A 7,283-nucleotide genomic window follows, 5' to 3' on the forward strand; every position below is an offset into this window, starting at 1 on the left:
ATGGATCCGTTCAGCAAATTGAGAACCGATTCGTTATACGATTATTTATTATTTGAATTGCACCAAAATCACCAGAACTTCTGAGTTGTTTTAAGTACGCTAGATTCAGTGCCTTCCACATAACCTCTATGTGCGTAGAACCATGACCCCCAGTGAGATGTGTGTAAATGTACTCATGAAAATCACAAATATAGAAAAAGGGTTTTTTTGGAAGTTATGTTCCATATTATTAAAAACCAAATTTTACCTTACTCCAGGCAAAGTGGAGATCTACAGCTAGTAATAATTACAGGGCCAAGCGTTATTATTTACCCAATAAGTAATAAATATAAGGGTAACTTTCCAAAATGTACGTTCAAAACAGAAGAGCAAAACTACATAAGAGAACAAAACTATTTTGAAGAAGAATCCAAAACGTCCCAATATTTTCATACATAATAATATGGACAAGTAAAAATGTAGCATTATTTAAAATATGAAAATATAATTGTGCAATCAACTCTCATAACCTTAACTTTATGATGAATCATAAATAACTGCAATGAATCGATTGTACAATTCTATTATCCCATGCTTAAAATGAGCGTATTTTCACATCTCTCATTATATAATATGTGACTAAATAGTATCATCATATTTAAAAAAACCATAATGAAGAATTTTACGACAATAACATTAATTCTAACAAAATTGTGTTTCATGACTAGTGGATGGATAGTAACAATAATTAACATATAGCATAGACATTCAATTAGCATTAATTAATATGAAAGTATCTTTAAAGCATAATAGTATCAAAAATAAAATATGTCTTTGATATTAATTTCGAACTATTTCATTGCAACAATGAATTAAATTAACTTTATGAAGTAAAATTTGCAGTATTTTCGAAGGTTTAATCTGAAAAAGTGATTTTTAATATTAACAACCATTTGTCGAATTATACAAAATATTTTAGACTTACTGTTAAGATTCAATCATAGATTTTAAATCCAAACAAATCTTTAATTTAAAAAAAAAAAATATATAAAGATGTTGAATATGGTTTCTTTGCAGAAAATTAGTTAAAATACATGAAAAGCTATCAATCTGTTTTTGTTAAAATAGTTGTATGACAGGAAAAAATAAAATAGCTCCAAATGTGTACTAAATTTCAGTTGATAGCCATATATATAGTTACAATTGTATCCGCATTCTGTTATTTTCTTTAGCATACTCGCAATCCATTATTTTAATTTGAACTCAATTTTTGCAGAAGAAACAACGTACAACAAGTTGAGAAGATGGAAGTACCTGAATAATGGAATATAGTAATCTACTATTTCTATGATAGACACCGATTAAGAATTTGGTAAGTAAATGTCATATATTCTGTATAAATAAAGTGTTCTCTTCTACGAATCGCACCTGAAAAGATCTTTCTTTAGATATTTCAGGACGGAATGAAGAGAAAAAGTAAATCAGTAGCAGCCATTGTGATGCTTATAATCCATATAAGTTGATCACAAGAAGCTATTGTACAATTTCTATTGATTTATTTTGTTTCACAAAGAATATTTATTCCTCAATTATATTCGTGTTCCTATATTTTTAGTTTTTTTTCTTCTTTGTTTAATAGGTATCAAAGCTACAAATCAAGTGGGAAAACTAAAACCCTATCTTTTGGAGGTGTACTCTTTAAATAAACAAGCAACCGTTATGAATTTACTATGTATACTGAAATAACAAGGTAAATTCCAGTAATGGAAATTATGAAGGAAAATGATGATGTGACGTCATCCGGGGTATCATAAAAAGCCACATCCTGTGGGGGGGAAAAGATATGAGTAAGATAAGGAATATCTTCCAAGTTAAACGGTGCATTGTGCAATTTTTTTAAAAGTTTTAATGGAGACAACGTTGTCTGGGTACGAAGATGACTTCTCAGATGCCCTACTTGGATCAAGCTAGGATTCATCATGGTAAGTTTTCAAGTTATTTATATAATAAGTTATGATGTTTTAATCAGAATGATGATACAATTTGTTATCCCTGTCCTACAGAATTGTGGTTAATTCATTTATAATCATGGGGAAAACATAATCTTATCTGAACTCAATGTACATACATCTGTTAACCATGTATGATTTTGCAAATACTTAATGTACTAATTTTTTCTTTAGGATTTGACGCAACACACCGCGTTATTGGCAGAAGGGTTGCTTAATATGAGTCAAATGGATTCCAAATTTTGAGTATAATTTACAAACGACATTGACTTATAGATCGACTTTTCCCCCTTAAGGAATCGATTCCGTAACGAATTTTATTTATAATTTCAATTTAACAAAGCAATACACAAAGTATATTATATCTTTATGTAAATATAAATAAAAAACTTGTTTGTATTATTAACAGTTTTCTTAATAAAATCGAGTAGATAAGATTAATTTAACTTCGGACTCTGGAAGAATCTTGTATTAACATGGATATTTCTATATCTGCAAGGAATTTCTTACTAAATAGTCTTAATTGCAAAGAACAATACATTAATGCAACGGAGTTAATGTTGAATAATGTTCATAGTCATGGTTGTAAAAAAATCATTTGAACTATGATGAATATGAACGCAGCTTAGTTTATATGAGGCTTTGTAACATTAATTCAAGCAGTTATCTGATGAAGGAAGGTAAATACTCATCCCACTTTTTATCTTGTAAACACATAGATAGGAATTATTTGGACCTAAATCCTTAACCATCCATCAAAGACTTAAACTCATAAGTTAGCTTAGAATCCTCAATATTACTCTTTTTATTTCATTCACAAACACGTTTTCTTTTTTAAGAATGGGACTTAAATAAGATGTTTCTCCTGTTTTTGATTTTGTTCCATATATTTTTTGTATAAGTACAACGGATATTTTCTTGGTCATACTATTTACAACTACTAAACAAATCACTAAAACAGGCTTGTTACTTTTCTTTTATAGCATTATCCTTCAATTGAAATCCTTTGATGTTCTTAAAAAAACAATAAAGAAAATTTATTGATAAAGTTACTTAGTATTCACCTTTTTCCCTTTCTTTTTTACAAACCAATGGTTTTTAAAACATTCAAATGGGTGAAAAAGAAAAAAAAATCATTGATCTATCTAGTATGTGAATAATTTCATAAATATACAGTCGTAACTATAATTACAAGTTAATTTTTTCCAAAACTGTGTTCGTATCTTGAGTTTAGTTACTCGTAAATCTTTAAAACAAAGTGACGTGTTTGTTGGCATTAATAGATTCCCTTTTCAATTATGTTATAGAATACAATAGATTACGTCACATTTTTATGCTCCCTCATGCTGTATACATGTGTTTCCTTGCTTTGCAGAATTTGCCATGTAAATTCCGCTGAATGTATGAATTTACTGAGCCAGCTTATTTTGTTAGTAGTTTGGTTGTTGCAAAAAAGTATTGCAACGACCACTTCCTTGAATAAATACTGTTTACGTCATCTTTGTTTCACTACTTGGGTTATGACATTGAGTTCACGTAAACTTAGAAAGAGCTTCCGAGAAGTAGGAGGTAGTTGTAGTCTGTCGTTAATAAATAATTGTATATTTAATATTTGCACGCATCTAAAGGTAAAATAAAGCTGATTTCTAGTAATATTCGTAACAAACGGTATAACTGTATATGCCTACTAACATTAAAAATAAATAAAATGAAGGTACGTTTTTTTCTATAATGGAATTGATTTTGAAAGAATAATTCATTCTCTCCCATACCAAAACCTTAAACGATTACTCAATTCGACTCGAAGGATGCTCCATGGATATTAAATCACGCTTCTTCCAATTTAAGTAATGCTACTGTAAGTTTTGTGCACCTGCATTGTATAATATATGCAAATAAAAAATTAACTTTGTGTCATCTTCATTATAAGTTTAATAAAAAATTACTCTTACAATGAATGAAAATGGCTAAGTTTGCGTTAAAAAATTTGAATTATTATCTCAAAAATTTAATCGAAAATCATAAATATAGAATGACGTAGCTCAATGGACAATGCACTTGGAAGAAATTATTTTCTTGACCTCAATGTGGCTAGAAATTAATATATATTGAATTCAAAGATAATTCCCAGGTCAGATTGACTAATTGTAATATTATAATGTTTATTGATACAGTCAAAGTCCATCTGACAAACTAAAAAAATTGACAAAAAACTCCGAACAAATATCGATATTGGCATACATTAAATTTCATGTCCTCTTGAAATTGTATATAAATATATCAGTTGTAAAATAGAATTGATATGTTAAAGGACCAATTATTAAAAAATCTCTAAAAAAATCAAGCTTTTATTTATCAGCTCCTGTTCATGATGAATTTGATGAAAAATTGTTTTGAGTTCCCTTTTGTGTTTTAGATTGTAGTAAGGTCATACCATGACAAATAAAAATAAATGTATCCCAAACATCAAATATTTTGATATTTTTGGCACACATGCTTAAATACATTAAGTATTTACATAATGATAGTTAATTTAATTTGTAATATACATTGTTTATTGCATTGTTAAATTCAAAAGAGAACCAAAAATCTTCATGGAATCGATTCTTTTCGAAAAAAAGTTTGACTATTAAGTCTATGTAGCTTGAAAAATGTACTCAAAATTTGGAAACCATATCACTTATTCTTAGTATCACTTTTGCAGATAAAGCCATAACGCAGTGGTTTGCCACAAATCCTAAAGAAAACATTAAAACATTAAATATTCAAAAAATTAAAATCATATTATAGAAGGTTAACAGATGTACATTGAGTTCAGATAGGATTATGTTTTCCCCATGATTATAAATGAATTAACCACAATTCTGTAGGACAGGGATAACAAATTGTATCATCATTCTGAATAAAACATCATAATCTATTAAATAAATTATTTAAGAAAATACCTTGATGAATCCTACATTGTTCCAAGAAGGGCATCTGAGTAATGATCTTTGTTCTTAGACAGCGTGGTCTCCATTAAAACAAAGTAGTACAGCGCGCCGATTAGCTTTAGTAGATTTAATTCATTACTGATAAATTCTTCTTACACAAGATCTCGCTTTTTATTGGACAACAGATAACGTCTTTTTATCATTGTGCCTCATAATATATATGCTACTTTTCTCCGCTCCGCCGAATTCAATTTGTTAATTCAGTAATGAGGATAAATTTAAGAAGATTTCAGTGTTTTTTGAAGAGTACTTTACATACATACTCCAATCCGCTAATAGACAGAACAGTTATTATGTAGTCAATATATTTTAAAAAAATAATAACGTGGACTACGTTTTGAAACTTGGTTTATAACTTTGGAATCTATTCAAAAAAACAAAAAACTAAAATTATAGCAAGACGTGTATAATTGAAAAATAAAAATTATTTATGAAACAAAATAAACCAATAAAAAATGTACAATAGCTTCTTGTGATCGACTTATACGGATTATGAGTATCACAATGGGTGCTATTGATTTACTTTTTCTCTTCATTCCGTCCTAAAATATCTAAAGAAGGATCTTTTCAGGTGCGATTCGTAGAAGAGAACACTATATTTTACTAAATGTATGATATTTACTTACGAGGTTCTTAAGCACCGTCCAACATGGACTTTGTGTATTCCATTTTTGAGATTCTTCCATCTTCTCAACTTCCTGCACGTCTTTAGTTCTTGGAGAGTTGAGTTCAAATGAAATTAATGTATAGCAAGTGGGCTAAAGGAAACAACTGAAAGTGTATACAATTGTAGCTATATGTATGGATATCAACAAAATTTTCTAAGCATTTGTAGCCCGATAATATTGTGTATATTACAGCGACCCTAAGACAAAGATATTTATTCCTTTTTCGTTTGTTTTTACTTCAGTTTCCCCCATTCATTGACCAAGGCATTCTACATGCTATTAAAATAACTTATGAGTTTGTATAATGTTGGAAAAACAATGATAAAAACTTCGAAACGGAGACAAATACAGACTTTAAACATTAAGTAAAAGTTGTTTAAAAACCTGAGTTACATAAACAGGGAAATGTTTCATTCTGATCTAACCAGATTCCTGGGCTCTGAAGTGCAAGTTTCTTTTTACGAAATAAGTTGATTTATTTCATTAAATAAGATCGATTTCTCGTGTTTCAAAGTTTATTTTGAGGCATGGGTTGTTGATTCGACAATGTACAAAAAAAAATCCAAAAAAGTATATATATATCTAATTAGGTAAAAGTTGATAATGTAAATTAAAAACGAATTAGAAGTGGGAATCAGGTAAATGAAGGAAGAATAGGATTGGCTCGTTAGTCTGAGTATGTATCTTCATTATAGTTTGAAGGAGGAACATGGCAAGGTAGCAACGGAAATTACAATAAATAATTCACTTGGTCAAAAAACTGAAAAATCTGATTATGCTTACATCAAAGGGACCAATACAAAAACAAAAAGTGTTGGATACAAGGAGGTTTTACACTAAAAATTTACCTTTTTCATTTCCATATATATTTAAAAGCATTAGTAGATTGCATAAGTTTAGAATTTTAACTTAAACAAACTAAATATAAATTAAATCTTTTTACTTTTGAATCGGCTATTTCGAAGATAGCGTGTTCGAACTGGTATAAATATATTTATTTTCTAGAGCTTTTCTTGAAAAACAGTGAGGCCCAATGAAGACTTGAAGTTGAAAATATGAAAGATATGTGTAGAGAAAAAACACATAAAACTATGTGATCCATCGAAACAAAATCCAGTCAATCTTTTTTTTCCAAAATTGAGTCTGTAATATATTTGTATCCTTCAAAAATTATCGTCATGATTTAAAACTTTGTTACAATTACTTTTTTCTCATAAGAGAAGAGAACGAAGAAGGAAAGTGAAATACTCTAGTTTTTTATTTTAATGCTTGGTAATTGAATTCTTATTCGTAGAACTCTTGTTTAAAGTCTTCAAACTAATAAAAAACTTTCCTTTTGTTTTGTTCTTCTCTCCCTTCGACTGACTTTGCCCATTCATACTCATTTTGAGTAGCACAAGCAAAACTCATCAATAAATATTGATATAGTGTGCTGTAGATCAGTGGTTCACAAACTCCAGTCCCTGGATCAAACATTACAGGGCAGAAAAATAATTAGTTAGTTAATTCTGTTAAATATATTATCTAAATCTGGGATGATAATATAGAGGGACGTACTAATTTATATATAATTGTTAGGAGAAGAGCAAAATATTAAATGTAAATTACAAAAGATTATTATTTTTGGGTAGTTA

The 7,283-nt window shown here is 28.8% G+C and overlaps 1 long non-coding RNA gene across 2 annotated transcripts; it reads right to left on the reverse strand.

Moving 5' to 3' along the window:
* Positions 1-3,713: 3,713 nt before the first annotated feature.
* On the reverse strand, positions 3,714-5,906 carry LOC121128583 (uncharacterized). Of its 2 annotated transcripts, none has more exons than XR_005868213.2 (3): positions 5,608-5,906; positions 4,934-5,345; positions 3,714-4,725 (listed from the first exon to the last, which is right to left on the reverse strand). It is a non-coding gene; the product is annotated as an uncharacterized lncRNA (long non-coding RNA). The 2 variants fall into 2 exon arrangements; XR_011784336.1 differs by having other exon boundaries at positions 4,934-5,532.
* Positions 5,907-7,283: the final 1,377 nt, after the last annotated feature.

Source organism: Lepeophtheirus salmonis, chromosome 1 (genome assembly GCF_016086655.4).
Source record: "Lepeophtheirus salmonis chromosome 1, UVic_Lsal_1.4, whole genome shotgun sequence".
NCBI lineage: Eukaryota > Metazoa > Arthropoda > Copepoda > Siphonostomatoida > Caligidae > Lepeophtheirus > Lepeophtheirus salmonis.